Raw genomic sequence first — 18,486 nt, 5'->3', positions numbered from 1 at the left:
GAGCTTGTGAGAACACAGAATATAATTAAATGTTGTAAACAGCAACTAAAGTCTTAATGTGAAATGAGCATTTTATTTAAATTTAATTCGGAGCTCTGCATGAGCATACTATAGATGGGATTAGGTTAATTTGCCTGGGTTTTAATTAACAGATCACTGAAATGAAAAGACATATGGTGAAATTTCTAGCCAGGCTTGGGGGCTGGGGCTCAGATCTCAGTTCAATGTAATTTGTGATCTTAACCAAATTACTCGACCCTTCAGTTTTATGTTATTATTACTCTAATCTTTTTATTATGGGATGCTGCATATATTTAGGATAATATAACAAACTCACTTTCCAGCTTTAACTAATCTTCTTTGCCATATTTGCTATAGATTTTTTTTGGTAAGAAATAAAACATTACAGATCTCTGTAAACCCCTGTCTCTTCCCCTCCCCCACCCTAGTTTTTTCCTTATTTCTAATGAATAACTTTTGTCATGAAGCTGGTGTCATTCTTATGCTTTAGATAATCTTACATGTTTTTAAACTTTGCATAAATGGTATTCTACTGTGCATAGAATTTTTCAAAACTTTCTTCTTTTATATAGTATTTTGAGGCTTATCCATGTCGATGTAGTTCTTATTTATTCAGGTGAAATGCTTTGCTATTTATAATGCCATGCTATCTACAAATATATCACAGTTTGTTTTTCCATCCTCCTTTCAATGGACTTTTGAAATTGCTTCCAGCTTTCACTTTAAGGAAAAATGTGCTGTAGCAAACATTTTTCTACATGACCTGAGGGAGACATTTCCTAGACTAGAAACATAGATACACAGTTGTTAGGAGTTGGCACACGTACATCTTAAACTTCCCTGATCTTGTCACGTTGCTCTCCAGAACAATTCACACACAGCAGCTGTGTGTGAAAGTCCCGTTTCTCCACATTCTCACTGCTCCGATGGTCCCCAAGATCACCCCTTGGTTCAGTGGTTTCCTAGAAAGACTCACAGAACTCAGAAATAGTTCTTACTATGGCTATGGTTTATTACAGTGAAAGAATACAAAGCAGGATCAATAAAGGAAAAGGGCATGTGGGATCAAGTCTGGGAAGACCTGGCATGAGCTTCAGAAGTCCTCTCCCAGGGAGTTGTATAGGACAGGCTTGTGTGTTTGGCAACTAACTGCAACAATACCTGTGAAACGTAGTGTGTCCTGGGAAAGCTCACTTGAGCCTAAGGGTCTGGAGATTTTAATGAAGACTGGCCACGCAGGCACATATTGTCTTTATAACTAGCTATAGTTCCTGAAACTCCCGACCTGCAGAAGGAAATTGGACTTGCATCAAAATTCACAGTGTGTGCACAAATTACTTAGACAGCTGGTACAGCACGGCTAGAGTATGTAAAATGCCATCTCACTTAAAGCATAAAGAAGAGAGGCGCCTGGGTGGCTCAGTTGGTTAAGTGCCTGCCTTCAGCTCAGGTCATGATCCCCGGCTGCTGGGATTAAATCCCGCATGGGTCTCCCTACTTGGTGGGGAGCCTGCTTCTCCCTCTGCCCCTGCCTCTCTCTCTCTCCCTCTGCCTCTCATAAATAAACAAATAAAGTCTTAAAAAAAAAGTGTAAAGAAGATTCCATTGGCCCCGTTCTCAGAAGCCAGCCAAAGGCTAGTCATGTTAAGCAGATCCTCATAAGAATGTATAAGATTTGAGCAGTCAGGCCGGCTGAGTTAATTTTTCTGCACACTTGCCAACTTGATACTTTCATTCTAAAATTTTAGCCAATTTGATGAGTGTGAGATAGAATCTCATTCGTATTTTAATTTGCATTTTCTTGATTGCAGGTGAGACTGAGTGGGTTGCCTGTTCTGTGAATCATTCATTTTTGTACCTTTTTGTCAGTAGGATTTTGGTCTTTTCCTTATTGACTTGTAATTCTTTCCACATTTTGAGTATGAATCCTACAACAGATATGTTTTAAGTATCTTTACCCCATCTGTAACTTGACTTTACCTTATATTCCTCGTTTTCTGAAAGTTATTTTCTACAAACTCATGGGGAATACTATTGAATGTATTTCTTCCTTGGGGCTGCTGTGACACAAACCTGATGACTCAGAGCAACAAAAATTCATTCTCCTCCTCCAGTTACGGTGGCCAGAAATCTGAAAGTGTCAGCAGGTGCGTTCCTTCTGCAGGCTGTAAGGGAGAATCCATTTCATGCCTCTCTCGTATCTGCAGTAGTTGTCAGTGGACTTGGCAGCCTGGGCTAGGAGCTGCATTTCTCTAATCACAGGATCGATTTTACCATCACCATCTCCCCTGCTCTGTCTTCTGTTGGTGTTTTTTGATAAGGATGCATTATTGGTAGTGCAGGATGATCTCCTCATCTCGAAATCTCATAATTGTGTATGCAAGGGTTTTTTCCAAATAAAGTAACATTCACAGCCTTGGGGTTAGGGCAAGGACCTGGCTCTTGGGGGACCACCATATAGCCCACTACGATTGAGAGGATCCTTTCATTTTCTTCTTTAATCTGACAATGCACTGTATTTCTAGATATTGTAACATTGAACCATCCTTGCTTTCACAGGACAAATCCTATCTGGCCCTAATGTTTTCATAGTCTCTCTGTCTTTCTCTGTGTGTGGTAGAGTCAGATTCAATCTTCTTGTGTTTTATTTAGCATTTTTGCCTCTGTGTTCACAAATGAGATCAGACTGTAATTTATTTTCTCGACCAGTTTTGGTTTCATGGTCTTATAAAACAATTCAGGGCACCTTCCTTTTTTCCCCTTAGCCTGTAGAATAGTTTGTGTGAGGCAAGGAAACTTGCCGTCAAAGTCACTTGACCTTCCTGAGGTTCAGTTTCCTCTTAGGTCAAAGGAGAGTACATGCTGGTACCAGCTCTGGGGGTGGTTGAGGAGGTTTAATGAGGCTTGTGGTGAAGGGGCTGACACCCAGGGGGTGTCGGTACTGAAGGTGACACCTGTTCTGAAGTACGCCTGACTCGGCAGTTGTCGATGCCTCCCCAAACTGTCCTCTCTGGAGATTTCTCCGAGGTTAGCCCAAATTCGAAGGGAGAAGCGGTTGGTGGTGAGGAAAGAACACGGACCAGAAGACAGAAAGTCCGATGTGGCTGTTTACTGCCTGGGCAGCCCTGATCACAGCCCTTGTCCTGCACTTTTCTGCTTTGCGACAGTTTTCTTTTCTGTTTTCGAACAGTTTGAGTTTTGCCTGTGCTGCTTCCAGGGCTCAGCATGAGTAGGCGACTCGGGGAGATAGTCTTTTACAAAAGTAGCTCTGAATCCCACAAAAGGTTCCCAAGAGGCTTTGCTGCTATCTACATCTTCGTGCATTGTCTCTCTGCCTGAAGAGCCAGCCTCGCAGGTCACTTTGTCCCCATCCCCTCCATTCCTTCCACTCAAGGAAGACGAACCTCATCCCAAGGGGACAAGAAATGTTGTCCATTTATGGACCAAGCAGATTTGTCTTTCAGAAGTGTTCAAGTGTGATTAGGAACGATATTTAATGAATAATAAGAACTACCGTTTGTTGAGACCCTGTTCTGCTCAATGTACCCTGAGCTCATTAGAAAAATCCCACCAACCCCCAGAGGCCTCATTTTATCAATGGGGACACTGGTGCTTGGAGCGATGAAACAACTTGGCTAAGGTCACAGAAATGCATACATTTATTTAATTATTACATTTATTCCCATAATCTCTCCAAACTACAGTCTTGCCCAAAAGTAGCTGGTAGAAATCCCAGAAGGTCTCATTCAGAGAAGAAGAGTCTGGGTGCTCCAGGCGTCTGAGCAGCCGATGTAGTAAGCGGGGGTCTGACCGATGGCGGCTGGAACGCCATGGAATCCGCCAGGTTAGTGACCTGCTTACTGATCTCTACTTCCTCCACGCTGCTTGCCATGCAGAAGCTCCATGTGCATTAACTCGCTTGATCTGAGCATCAGCGCTAAAGAAATAGAGACAATTGAGCTCATCCAGAAGGATCCAAAACACTAACTAGTTCAGGCTAGTAAAGATGAGTGAACATCCTAACCACACCTAGCTTCATCAGATATCTGACACATGGACTAGGACGGTGATGGTTCAGCCTGCTCCGAAGGTCAACAGACCCTTCGCCGGTGTCCCCAGAGCTCTGAGGCCTGATTAATGTGCCTCATTAGCCAGGGTAATTGGGTATTGTGAAAACCACAGCCTCAGCCACAACAGGAACAGGAGACGCCCAGTTAAATGTGGGCATCGACGCTGTTATTAATGAGGCTCCCAAAAGTTTTCAGGCAGTTTCAAAAATTGCAACCTAGCTTCTATTTGTGTTGGTTTAAGGAGGAATGAAAACAAATCAGACTGTCAGATTGGGTAGCTCTTACAAGTGGTAGAAAGGATTCAGAAGGAGTCATTACCCAGTCGCAGAAGCCTTTCCTGTTCCGTCTCTTAACAATGGTAATGAGGGAAACAGATGCAGGAGGAATGGCTTAGTCATGATGTATGTCATCCTGAAGCCTTTTTATCACCGAGTGACAGGATGCCTGAGAGCCTGGCAGTATTACTTCTGGAAGGCAATTCTTCAAGGAACCAAGTTGCTTTAATTGCTATTTGTTTAAAATAGCACCTCCTACTTAACTAACCTAATTTGGGGGGCCACGTCTCCAGGCTTTCAGAGTGACCCACACAGTGTTTCTTGGGGATCATCGCTATGATCTCCGCTTTCATCAGAGCTGGTTTCCTTAAGTGTTGATTGAATAACTCTAAGATTCCAGAGGTTGTAGGCCACGTCTGATTTGGTTCTGTGTCCCCCACGCATGGGGGAAGTTTGCTGAGCGTGGGTTAAAGTTCTGGAAGGGAAACTTAGTCTAGATTGCTTTCTGTCTCTGAGGTGGGGGCTCGGTACCATCTGGGCTGCAGAGATGCCGAAGACACGGTCCTGCCCTTCCAATAGCTGAGCGTTTGAGTCAGGCTGAGAGACAGGCTCTACGTCGCATGCCACCGCCGTTCGGTTGGCTGGCGGGTTGTGGATGTCTGGGGTGTAGTTTTGAGCAAATGTTGAGATCTGGTCTGGGCTCCATGGGGAAGACACTGTGCTCCAATGTGAACTCTATCATGAGCAAGCGGGTGGCAAATGTCAGAGTGCAACCTATTTCCCACACCGGGTTCAAGGAGCATAAATAAAGGCAGGGCGATGCGGCAGGTGTCCAGGAGCACAGGAACCCTGTAAACACTGCTCGGTGGGAGTTCCGTCGAGGGTGGGAAGACCTTCCCCCTCGAGGGCCCGTGGTCGTTCTGGCCTCTCCAGACAGACAGCCTGCCCGTCTGGAGACAGGACACCAGCTTCCTGCGCAGCTCGGGCACACGTGACAGCCGCGGGCACACGTGACAGCCGCTGGCGCACGGAGATGCCACCACCATCCAGGCAGAACGGCTCTGTGGTCACCTTGCAGCGACTCCCACACCTGCTTCCCACTGCTGACAAGCCCCGGACGCTGCTTGCTCTTTGTCACCTTATAGGATCTGTCGCAGAGCAGAGCTTGCCACTTCAGACCTGCTGAGGGGTGTTGTTTCTTACATCTAGATTCAGCTTTGAGAAGCCCTCCACGTTTGTTGACGGGGCTGGATTCTTGTGGGGACTGTGTACACCGAAAACCTTACCGTACCGCCCAGCATATGGAATTCAGAACAAGACTGGCATTAAACCATAAAATAATTCATTTTTTTTGAAATGACATGAAGCTTGCCCACCTGCTGGAATGTAAGCAGTTTCTTGTGGAATTGTAAAATGTCCTTTCTGCCTCCCTGCTCCGCTGGAGATGTATTCGTTTTGCTCTTTGGCTGTTTAGTCCTGGCTGTGGTCCTCCCTCTCAGACAGGTTTGGGCGTGACGGGACAAAGAACAGCATTTTCTCTCTCATTCTTCTGGCCTTGCCCATATCCACTCCGCGTTTTGGCTGTTCTCACTCATCTCTGAAGAACACGCTTTGGAGAATCTCTTACCGATGCTCTTCCCAGTGGCTTTTTTGCTCCGCCCCCACAGACAGCTGGGGACGGGGGCAGGGAGGGAGGGAGTGGGGCAGGGGACCATCGGCAGCACGGACAGAACAGGATCAGGGACATGCTTGACACCCAGAAGGAGCGTGACTCATCCCCACTGCTCTGCTGCCAGGAGACCCAAGGCTGTCAGAGTAGGGCATCTCCAGTTGGTCCGGTAGCTTCTCAAGCTGTCCTCACACTGCACAAAAGCCGTCTTGAGTCCTCCTATGGCCCGAAGCAGCGTGTCTGCTCAGCTGAAAGGAGGAGTTGGGGAAATTCCTTGGCTCTAAATAATTCCTATTGTAACACTCTGAAAAGACAGATGTCTCCCCTTATGTTTCAACAAATACAAGAAGTTAGTTCCATCTGCCGCCATGCCTTGAATAAAGAGGTCATTGGTAGCCAGCACTTCTGATGTCTACCCGTGGAATCCGAGAATGTTCGTGGTGTCACCTGCGTTCTTATCCAGCGAGGCGAAGCTAGAGGGCTGGATGGAGACGCTCTCCTGGCCTCTGACTTATTTTTTCCCCAAATGATGTCAAAAAGCTTGTCTCTGCCTTCCTGTTTGTTAGTAAAACGCATGGCTGAGACATGCTCATGCCAGCCATCAGATTCAACACACGGTTCTTGTCCGTGGGTCCTGGCCTGGGTTGCACGTTGGGAATCCAGAGGCGGCTTCTGTCCTGGGCATCTTGCAGTCCAGTAAGGGGGGGAGATACATAAACATGTGTGCGCCAGTGTGGTAAGGAGGGATGCGCCCTGAGCCATCCTTCACTTCTTTCTCGGATGTTTCCCTGTTTCACTCATTGTCAAACCCAGCGTCTTGCGAATGGCCAACCAGGCTCTGCATCCTTCTCCCCCATGGGGTCTCTGAACCTGCTGTCTTGCTCACTCTCTCTGTCCGGCTCAATGTGCCTCCTGCCCTAAGCCATGTCACCATCTGTTGCTCAGCTTGGAATGTTCCTTCCCGACATGGTAGCTCCTTCCCCTCCCTCAACTTTGTGCTCACATGTCACCTGCTCACTGAGATCTCCCTGTCCCCCTATTTTAAATTGGGAGTCTCCTCCACACTCCCCAGCTCTGGACCTGTCTTTCCCTGCTCCGTTCCCCCATTGCCCGAATCACTGTCTGGCATACTCTGTTTCCTTCATGTGTTGTTGTGTCTGTTGTCCCCAGCTGAAGTGTCCCCTCCACACGGCAGGCACTTTTGTCCATTGGTTGCTGGGGTGCCCGGCGCACGGGTAGGTCCTCAGCGAATATTTTCTGGAGGAACAAGTGACTGGAATGACTGCATGAGGGCAATGTCGTGTGGGAACAGGGAGCCGCTATCACGAGGGACAGGTGGGCATGTCAGAAAGGTTTTGGTCGTGAAGACACGACTTCTGAGTTGGGGGCTTTCCAGGCAATGGCAGGCGAGGACGGGGAGCAGCTGGGTTGCTCCCAGAAAGGCCCAGGGGCCTGGAAGAGAAAGTGTAAGAGCGCACACTTGTTACGGTGACCATTTTAGGACCTCTAAGTAGCCTGTCCCCAGACTCTTTATCTTAAATGACTCATCATCGTCTTATAAAGTCTGATGGTTTTTTGTAGGCTTAGCTTAAACTGTATCGAATACTGCTCTGTAAACCAAATTTTCTATCAGAAGATTAAAATTTGAAACTCGAAAATGTGGGGTATTCTCATGTATTCTAGACCGATTCCTCAGATACCCAAAGGCATAAATCTCCACACATAAAACTGTAGAGCTGGAGACCAGAGACTCAGATTTGTTGGGTATTGATTCTCACAGGGAAAGGGAATGAAACTGTCAGTGTTAAGGCAGCTGGCTGGCTGGGCGGGGGGTGGGGGGTCTGGTGACTGTCAACCTGACGCCTCTCAGGGGAAGCTGGCTGAGCTTGACAGTGTCTGGGCTGTGTCTCCAAGTAATGGGACGGGATGTTGTATGAAATGTTGGCTTGGCCTCTCACTCCTTGGGAACTCAAATATTGTGGATGCAGTGATGCCAGATTCCTTTAGGATTCTCAAGAAAATTAAATAAAATGTCAGGAATTCAATGTCTGCGATTTCAAAAACAACAAAACTTTGCAAACTTGTCATGTAGTGCAGGAGACAGGGCACTAGATTGAGGTCTACACCCGGGGTTAAAATTCTGATTCCATCCCAACTAGAGGGTATTATGCTGAGCGAAATAAGTCAGTCAGAGAAAGATAATTATCATATGATCTCCCTGATATGGGGAAGTTGAGAGGCAACGTGGGGGATTTGGGGGGTAGGAAAGGAATAAATGAAGCAAGATGGGATCCGGAGGGAGACAAACCATAAGAGACTCTTAATCTCACAAAACAAACTGAGGGTTCTGGGGCGGGGGAGGGGGGTAGGGAGAGGGTGGTGGGGTTATGGACATTGGGGAAGGGATGTGTTATGGTGCGTGCTGTGAAGTGTGTAAACCTGACGATTCACAGACCTGTACCCCTGGGGCTAATAATACATTACATGTTAATAAAAAAATTAAAAATTAAAAAAAAAATTCTGATTCCATCCTTCAGACTTTTGACCAAATGACTTTTCTGAGTCTGGCTTACCTCCGTTCCAAACAATAGGCCTGGTGTGTGACAAGGCCCGACACAGGTGCTTGAAAACTATTCGTGAAATCGCAACCTGGAAGTTATAATTCAGGCAGACACGCATGAACATTTTGTAAATAAAAAGGCAGCTAAATCTAGAAAATATTAGTCAAAATGATGGAGTGCAAAGATTACAGAAAGAGATACCAATGACTGGAGAACAGCATTTTATATTCTCTAATGTTATTGATGAAGTTGGTGTTCATTATTACAACACTGATTCACTTGGGATTGAAAAGGGATTCCATATGCCGTGCTGCCGGAGCGAAGTCATCATTCATTACTGTTAAAATAAAATCATTAGGATGACATATTGCCAACATAAGGAACACAGTCACAAAGCTCCAGAAAAATAAAGAATTCGTGAGCGAGCTCCCATTGGTGGGAATGCCTAACTGATTAGGATCTTGTGGCTCATTCTTTATCCCAGACTCACGACCAGACACTGGAAGAAATAAACAAGAAGGGGAAAGGTAATGTTTGGGGAGAAAGGACAGGAGCCTGTCCTTGAGTGCCCTGCTATTTTTAACCTCTGTGCTGAACAACTTGTCCTGATTTTTGGCTGACAAGTATCCAAACCCCTTTCCGTGTCTCAAAAATCCCCCGCTTTTGGAGGCAGGGTCCCTTGGGAGAGGATGACAGGGCCATGTCGTGCTCTTGAAGATCCTGATGACAGAGCTCTATCTCTGGCCTCATCTGCTTCCTCGGAGTATGAGATAAAGACCAGCTCATGACTGAACAGGGTTTAGGGAATTTTGGTGGGTAGGTACTTGTTGTTGGCAAGACACCTGTATTTACGTGGAAGTGTGACGTAGCATGTTGAATTTAGAGAATGAAGTACGCTGGCTTTGAGTGTGGTTTGCAAGGGAATGAGTGATGGGATTTGGCCATAAAATGAGGTAGGTCATACAGAGGAGAGCGCTTCCCAAATTGTAAAGTACTAGAAACATGCTGGCTCATTTTCATCTTCTACTTTCCAGGATTACTTACAGACTAAAGGAGACGGTATCTACCTAGGGTTGCCTCGATGATGATGTCCAGTGCTAGCAAAAATGTGCGGGAGAATGAGTGGGGGCCTTTGATAACTTGTAGGAGGATGGGAAATTGGGGAGGATGGGAAGTCAGTGATGTTATTCTTGGAGGACATTTTGTCAGCCTTTAAGGAAATAGAATATGCACATAGTCAAAGACGCAGCACTTCCACTCGGGGATATTTCTTCCCAAACCAAGACCCGTGTACAGAGATGTCTAGCACAGCAGTGCTTGAAATAACAAAGGGTTGGAAATAAGCTACATAGCCAGCAGCAAGAGGGACTGATGCATGTGGCAAATGTGTAGAATCTCCAGAGTCTCATACAAGAGTTAAAGAGAATCATCTATTTACTAATCAAGCCCCAAAAAAGCCCACAGGAAAAAAAAAAGATTAAGACTTGAACAGTCACTTCATTCAGTGGCTGAAAAATGTGTAAGAAGATTGTCAAGTTCATTAGCTATCAAGGAAATTCAAAGTAAAACCATATTTTACAATTATGACATTGACACAAGTTTAAGTCCAACCATATCAAGCCTTTGAGAAACTGGGAGCCACTGGGATGCTCATCATGTGCTGGGGGGACTGCCAGTTGCCGCAGCCCCTTTGGACATCAGTGTGGCATCGAGTGAAAGTCGGAGATGTGTGTACTTCTAACCCAGCCATTCCGTTCTGTGGCACAGAGATGCTCCTGCGCGTTCACTTAGGAACGTCCCTACAGCTTTGTTTGTAAAACACTGGACACGGTCCAAGTGTCTGAGGATGAAGAATGGATAAATAATGATGCAGGGTTATGAAAATTAATACATGACAGTTATAAGCATCTGCAGGGAAGAATTGTGCATAGACTATTGAATTTTTAAAAGTTGTGTAAAAATGCATGTAATTGCCTTTATGTAAAGTTGAAAACCATGAGAAACCAGACCATAGATTATCAGGAATATATGATATGTATGGCAGAATTAATAAAGATAAGGAAAGGATAAGCAAAAATTTAGGATACAGTTACTTACAGAGGAAGAGAGGTTGGTTGAATTGAGGGATTACCCTGGGCGTCTGTGATATTAGCCATCTAATGGCCGGTGGGGGACTGCCCCGTGTTCATTTTATTGTCAACTTCAACACTCCTTATATATAATAGAAAAAACATTTATAAACCTCAAACATGTAACGTTGAATGAAAAAAGTAAAAAGTCAAATGAGATACCCAGCATAATCTCGTTTGTGGGGGAAAAACCCACACTAGTAAATTATTGTTAAGGATGCCTTTAGATGTAAATAAGGTCATTCAGGAAAGTTATATGTTCGATCAGAGTGTGAGCATGTCGTGGAATGGGAATGGGATTAGGAGTTGGGTAAAGGGGACCAAAATAAAATTTTGAAATATTAAGGATAAAAATGGGGAAGTTTGTGCCCTCTTGATGCTAATATGCCAGAAACCGATTAAAGGGGCTCAGAGAAGCACATCACGGCGATTCTATGCATCCAAGATTCCAAAGGATAGAAAGACAGCTTGACAAACTGCAATCACCAAAATCAAACTTTAATTATTCTTAAAATACGTTGTGCTTGTTGGTAGGCGGAAGTGTTACACCGTAGATTAAAAGTAGAAAGTAAAGCTATTTGCTACTTCATCTTGACTCCTTAGTCACAGATCTGTCATAGACTGAGGTGGGTGCTCAATTTCCTTCTCCCCTCTTTTTAAGATATTAGGATTGAATCAAAACAGAGCTCTTCTCATGGCTTTGTGGTCAATGACACCACCAGCCTTCGGAGCCGGGGTCTCTGTTGGCTCTGCCTTCTCTTGCCACAGTCCGACATTTGCTCACCTAGACTGTTTCTCAGGATTCTTCTGCTTCTCAGTAACCACCAGCCGTTGTCCCATCACACCCAAACTAGACGTGGCTTCTGCTGTTTACTCTGTTGATAGCTGCTCGGTTCCTAATGCATTCATTTTTAGCCTGGCCCAAAATTCAACACCAATAGATTCTTTCTAAAGAACATTAAAATAATTTAATAATCACCGAAGTGATAAGGCAGAAGGAAAACCCATTATAATAATTAGGAAAAATGAGAGTGTCCTTATTTTCAGGAGATAGATATTTAGAGAACCCTGGCAAATTAAGTGGACAGCTATTAGAACTAATAAGACAATTCATTCAATGGGGCGAAGCAGATACAAAATAAATATATAGATATCAAAATTGTCTGTAAATGCCAGCACAAGGTTAGTTAGGAAGCTTGATGGGGAAAGTGCCATTCTTTTTTTTTTATTTTTCCTTTTGACTGCTTTAAGAATAATAGCAATAATATTAATAATTGTTTATGTTTCCTGAATATAATATAAATATATGGTAAGCAATTTACTTATATTACCCCACTTAATCCTAACACCAACATCATGTGGTTATTATCCCCATTTACAGATGAGAGAAACCAAAGCTCAATGAAGTTAAGTCACTTGCCCAAGACCACACAAGTAATGAGGACCAAAGCCAGCCCACGGGGCCACACTGTCTTACTCAGGACACTCTGTCCTTTTTTTCCCCCCAAATAGTATTTTTTTTCCTTGAAATTTAAAATTTAAATTCAATTTAGTTAACAGATAGGGTATTACTAGTTTCAGGGGTAGAATTTCGTGATTCGTCAGTTTCAGATAACACCTCAGTGCTCATTCCATCAAGTGCCCTCCCTAATGCCCATCCCCCCAGTTACCCCATTCTCCCCACACTCTTAATAGCCACCTTTGCTGAGGGTGCTTGTCTGAGTCCAGACTGTCACAAGGTCCCTCATGAAAATAATCCCATCTACTTTGGGCCCCTCAGCCCCTAACCCTGGGCTGGACCCTTTCCAAAGGGCTCGGGGTGGACCCCTCCACTGTCCTTGAAACATTTTTTTCTGCACTGTCTGAGAGCTGCAGTCCTGCAGCCAGCAGAAAGCTTTAGCATTCTCCCAGTGCAGTTTCAGCCCCTTGGAGTCACATTTCCAGCCACATTGCCAATGCAGATGGCTCTGTATTTACATTGCTAAAAGGCCCCTTTGGCTGGCTTTCCTAGGGAAAGGGATCAGTCTCCACAGATGGACAATTGAACCCCCTTCCCCTGCCATGCAGAAATGGCTTATTTAGAGTTCTCGAATGACAGATAAAAGAATTTTTTTAGCTTAAATGTTTCAAAAGCAATAGTTCTGGGAAGAATTCTGTAGGATCATAGAAACTCAATAGTCTTGGCTTTTGGGGGCGGGGTTGATTGAAAAGGAACAAGAGAGGATTTTCTGGGGTGATAGAAATGTTCCTGTTTAAGGAAGTGGTTTCACAGGTGTCCACACCTGTCAAAAATTAGTGAATGGAACACTTAGAATCTGTACATTTTGTTGTATGTAAACCATCCCTTGAATAAAAAATAGAAATCGTTCTAAAAAATTAGGGTGCATCAGAATTGGCCAGTGGGTCATGGATGGGGTGGAAGAAGTTGTGCTTTTCAAAGAGCACTTTTGGGGGCGCCTGGGTGGCTCAGTGGGTTAAAGCCGCTGCCTTCGGCTCAGGTCATGATCCCAGCGTCCTGGGATCGAGCCCCGCATCGGGCTCTCTGCTCAGCAGGGAGCCTGCTTCCTCCCTTCTCTCTCTGCTTGCCTCTCTGCCTACTTGTGATCTGTCTGTCAAATAAATAAAAATTAAAAAAAAAAAATATTAACTCATCAAAGAGCACTTTTGGTGGTTCATGGGAAACACCGTCTTAGGCTCTGAGTTTCATTCAGGGCACCCCCGATATGGTTCTTGGAATTGATAGGCTCCAGGGCAGTATCTAAGCATCTGGTGGGCTGGCTTCATTCCCCCCACTGTACCCCTGACCTTGCTGGGCACCCATCCACATAGAAGCGTCTATAGGCACATTCTAGTGACAAAGGGCTAGAGTCATTGGCCACCTCTACTCCAGACAGAAGAGAAGCCACAGCCATAGCTAAGTCAGGGGGATTGGGTTACCTGCAGGAACGATTATGTCAATTTGCTCTAACTTTACAGAAAAGTTAGATGATGTCCTCACCATTCTTCTGAGTGGCGTTTGAGAAGTTTGCCCCAAATCAGGTCTTCCTAACCTTTCCTTCACCCATGATGATGTACGGCGGGAAATATCTACTCTTAAAGTCAGTGCTACAGGGTGAGATGCAGTCTCTTTCCAGTAGACCCCTGTTCAAATGCAAACAGGAAAGTGGCGAAGAGCCAGACAAGGCTACGGGCATCAGATGCACAAAGAGATGTCAGGTTGTCTAAGTAGAAAATAATCAGCACAGGCGAGGAAGAAGGTGGGCACACAGTGGACCAGAATCAATAACAGGCCCGAAGCATAGGACGAAAAGAGCCCACTCCTGTAGGGGAATCACACCTGTCTTGGGAAGAAGGAAAGGCCGTAAACTAAAACTCGGGTAGCCCCAGAAACCCCAGCCGTTGTGCTCAGGGTTTCTATTAGTTGTGCTGTGCTATATAAAAAAATCACGCCAGCGTGGTTGTTGTTGGTTTTTTTTTGTCCTAAAAACATTCAAATATCACTTCATTGTCATTGTCCCTATGTGTCAGGAATTATTGAGCAGCTTACTGGATGGTTCTAGCGAGGTATCTTATGGGTCTCAAGGCTATGGTCACCACGTCAGCTGCGTTATCTGCAGACCTGACTGGGCTGGGCAGGAGGATGTACTCCCACGATGGTACAGGGTTTATTGGGAGGGGGTCTTCGTTCTAGGTAGACCTCTCCCTAGCGTGCTTAGTTCTAGGTAGACAACATGGCAACTGGGCTTCCCCCTGAGCCAGTGACCTAGAGAAAACAGCAAGGAGGAAGCCATGGTATCTTTCGCGACACAGTATTGGGAATCAAACCTCCTCACGTCTCCCACATTCTATCTGTTAGAGGTGTGTCCCTCAGCAGAGCCCACAGTCAAGGCGAGGGGAATAGGGCTTCACTTTTTTGAAGGGAGGAATAGCAGAAAATTTATGGATATAATTTACCACTGGCACAGGCTCTCCCTCCCTCCTCCATCCCCCACCAAGAAAGGCAGAGAGGAATATAAATGAGGAAGAAGTTATCTGCAGTTTAGAGAGGTAAGCATCTGAATTAACCCTAGGTGCTACCCTTGTCATGAATGAATCTGTAAACTTTCCCCATCGTTAAAGACCTCTTGGGTTGGCTTTTCTGGCCGCACAGCTGGAAAACATGCGAATGAAACAGAAAGCGACAAGTTAGGGCTCATCACGCAAGTGGGCAGGTGGGGTAGGGGTCAGCAAGGGGAGGCCCTTGCGCTCCAGAGAGGTGGCTCCGCTCCCAGCCCACGGGAATGGATCAACGGTGGAAATTCCGCCCCACCTTGTCAGTTCCTTGACTGAGGTCAGCGGTTCTCAAACTGGAACAACAGAATCCGCCTCACCCTGAGCTTCCGAGTCAGCAGGTCGAGGATGGGCTGAGAGATTGCATTTTGAGAGGTCCACATTTTGAGAACCACCAGATTAAGCCACTGAGAGGGTAGAGGGGAGCAGTCTTCTAGGGGTGTCCTGGAGAAACTTCCTACATTTTAAAGAGATTGAAGAAAAAGCGGGGTTTTGTTTGATTTTTGCTTTGGGATGTTAGTGTGTGAAAACATGCTGCAGGAGACATCCTGTGACCGACCATGGTAGGAGTGAGCCAACAAGCTGATGGGGGCAGAGCAGGAGGGGGGTGAGGACCTGGGCCTGGGAGGACATCATGGGGTTTCTGAAGGGACCAGCCCTGAAGCTGGTCAGAAACCTTCTACAACTAGATTCGTGTTGTGACATAATGAGTTTCCTTATGATCAGGTCATTAGGGATTGTGTTTTCTGGTTTCTCAGCTGGAAAAAAAGATCTCAAGCTCATGCATATGTAAAATTTTAAGTTCATAAAGCGTGTTGACACAATGTCTTACAAAAAACTGTATTCATTTACACTGCCTGCAACAGAGGGTCAGAGTGCTTGCTTCCCTACACCCTTGTCAACTCCTGGGTAATAATAACATTTAAAAAAATTTGTACTCTCTGGAGCGCCTGGGTGGTATAGTGGTTGGGTCGGACTCTTGGTTTTAGCTCAGGTCCTGATCTCAGGGTTGTGAGATCGAGCCCCTCTGTGGACTCCACTCTCAGCAGAGTCTGCTTGAAATTCCCTCTCCCTCTGCCCCTCCCATTCTTGCTTTCTCTCTCTAAAATAAATAAATAAATCTTTAAAAAAAATTCGTACTTTTACAGGTGAAAAATGACATCTCAGTGTTAATTTGCATTTCCATGTTTACTACTGAACTTGAGGATTTTTTTAATACTCATTCTTCTTGAAGCAGATGCATCATAGACAAGAGACTATAAGCATAATATCTCCATGATAATCACCATTCATTACTTCTGCTTACTCAGGTGGGACCGAAAAAAATGTGGCTCAGGCTATTAACTCTGATGCAGTCTGGGGTCCACTGTTGCACTTGGCAATTGCCGTGTTTGGGCAGAGGCTTCAGATCTGTCTGGATAACCGGCAAAAAGAAGTGTCTCATCCCCGAGTTTCATCTTCTCCCTTTGGGTCTTTCTAGCCTGAGATACGGGCTTCTGTGGATACCATTTCTCTCTTCATGAAGGAGGGCAAAATATAAACTGTGCCAACCAAGACTTCCTTTCTGACCATTTAAAAATTCATTCTAAATGCAAAGAGGAAATCCTCAGACATTTTACTGCTTCGTAAAGAAACGCCGGCAGATGACTAAGAGCAGACACGTGTCTGGTGGGAGGTCGCTACTCACAGCAGAGGCTCCTAGTGTCCAGCTTGTTCTCTAGTATCACACATTAGAGTGATCGAGCTTGAGAAATAATGTTTCTGACCAGGATGGGTGGGAGCCTGGAGGTTGGACAGTTTCTGCCTGTTCCCGGAAACAAAGCTTTGTCAGGAATCTGGTCCGCCATCTGCTCTGTTGCTCCCCAAACCCCATATGGGTTTGCAACTGGCGGCAGCCTACTGACCGAAGACTGAGAAGTGTCTTCATTGAAGAAGCGAAGGTGTTGGGTTGAATCAAACACAATGAGGGCAGAAGTTGTATTTTCTTTATTAACGTGACACCCACACACGCGTGCGTGTGCGCACAGACACACAGACACACAGACACACACACACACACACATTCTGCCTGGAAGACACCCAGTGCCCAAAACTCTACTTAGAGTGAAGGAATGCAAAGTTCATGGACTTATCTTTGGACACAGCCATTCTCTCACTGACCTGTCATATGGTGAGACTTCTGTTACTGGCACAACTCCCCGGCTTGTCGAATGATTGAATTACTGAGTTTTCCATGATGACAGTGGAAAGTTGAGGCTCCAGGCTGGCTGAAAGAATGGAAGTGGGGTGGTTTACTGCCCAGGGATGAAGGCTAATTGGTGGGCTGGATCAGCAGGGCTCATAAGATGATGACATTTACTGCTTTTGCTGTCATGGAGAAACTGGGCATCAGCGGTGTGAGTGAGAAATTTCTAATGTGTGGAGACTGCTGGTATGACTCTGTCTGTCCGGAGTGACTCATGGTGACCAAGCATACAAAAGGTGATTTATAAAAGCAGAAGTCTTTACTCATTTACACGGAGGAGTGCAATTGAATTACATGGCCAGAATGATCTCTCTGTCCATGAAGGCCCAGTGGGAAGCCAAATTATCATCTGAAAAGTTGTTCTCCAAGTCAGAAAGTTAAAGAAGGATACGTTGGGCAGAGACAGAAGCACTTGAGAAACAAAGCCATGAGAGAGCTTCTCCTGTTGGCAAAGCTACAGTTATTCAAGCACTGTTGGTGGGTGAAGGACCAGGCTCGATGTGGCAGGCGATGAAGCTGAGGGAGATAAGGAGAAGCCAGATCCTGAATGATACATACAATGTTCAAAAAGCTGGAGTTCCCAGCTCCCCTTCTCATGGAAAGAAATTCCTTTATTTATATCTATCTATTGTAAAAGCAATACATGTTCATGACAAGAAACAACAAGAAGCAAAAAGAACACAAAAATTGCCAGCCATGTCTTCCAACCCAGGAAGACCAATCTTATGCCTTGATACCCGTTCTTCAATGATGAATGATAAAATAGTACTTTCTGATTAGCATTTGCACTTAACAATATATCCCAAACATATTTTTGTGTCAGTTTATATATTTCTGCCACATTTTGTAAAATGAAACAACGTATCCTATTGTATGTACAGATCAGCGTGAGTGGTGATCATTTAAATCATGACAGCTTTTTCCTAGTATAAGTAATGCTGAGAGGAATCACCTTTTGCATAGGTTTTCAGTATATGATTGTGATTTCCATCAGATAAATTTCCATGAACAAGGCTTGTGTGTCACAAGGCATGAAGAGAGTTTGGACTTTTCATCTTATCCGTATCTCTTCAGTGTTTTCTCTAGAATATCCTCATTGTCCATTCTGAAAGCTGAATCCAAAGTGGCCATCCAGGTATAACATTATTTTAGTCTTTGGTTTCCACTTAAAGTTTTACATAATTGTTGCATGTAATCTCCATGTTACATACACAATTAAAATGTTTTCCCTCCCAAATCTTTGAGCAAAATTGTAGCTTCTGGAAGACATTTGGTGTTTGTTCCTTGGCTTCCTGTAGTCTTGGCACAACTCTGTACCCACTAGGGAAGTGTACCCCAATATTAGAAGCTAGGTGGGGACACTGAGGAGTCCCCAAAGCATGTCCATTGGGCAGTGATGTGATCAGGTGGTTGGACTGGCCAGCAGAGAGAGGAACAAGAAGACCCTGGGATGGGAGGCCTGGACA

Source organism: Martes martes, assembly GCF_963455335.1.
Source record: "Martes martes genome assembly, chromosome: 14".
Lineage (NCBI taxonomy): Eukaryota > Metazoa > Chordata > Mammalia > Carnivora > Mustelidae > Martes > Martes martes.
Note: the sequence above shows the minus strand (reverse complement) of the source record.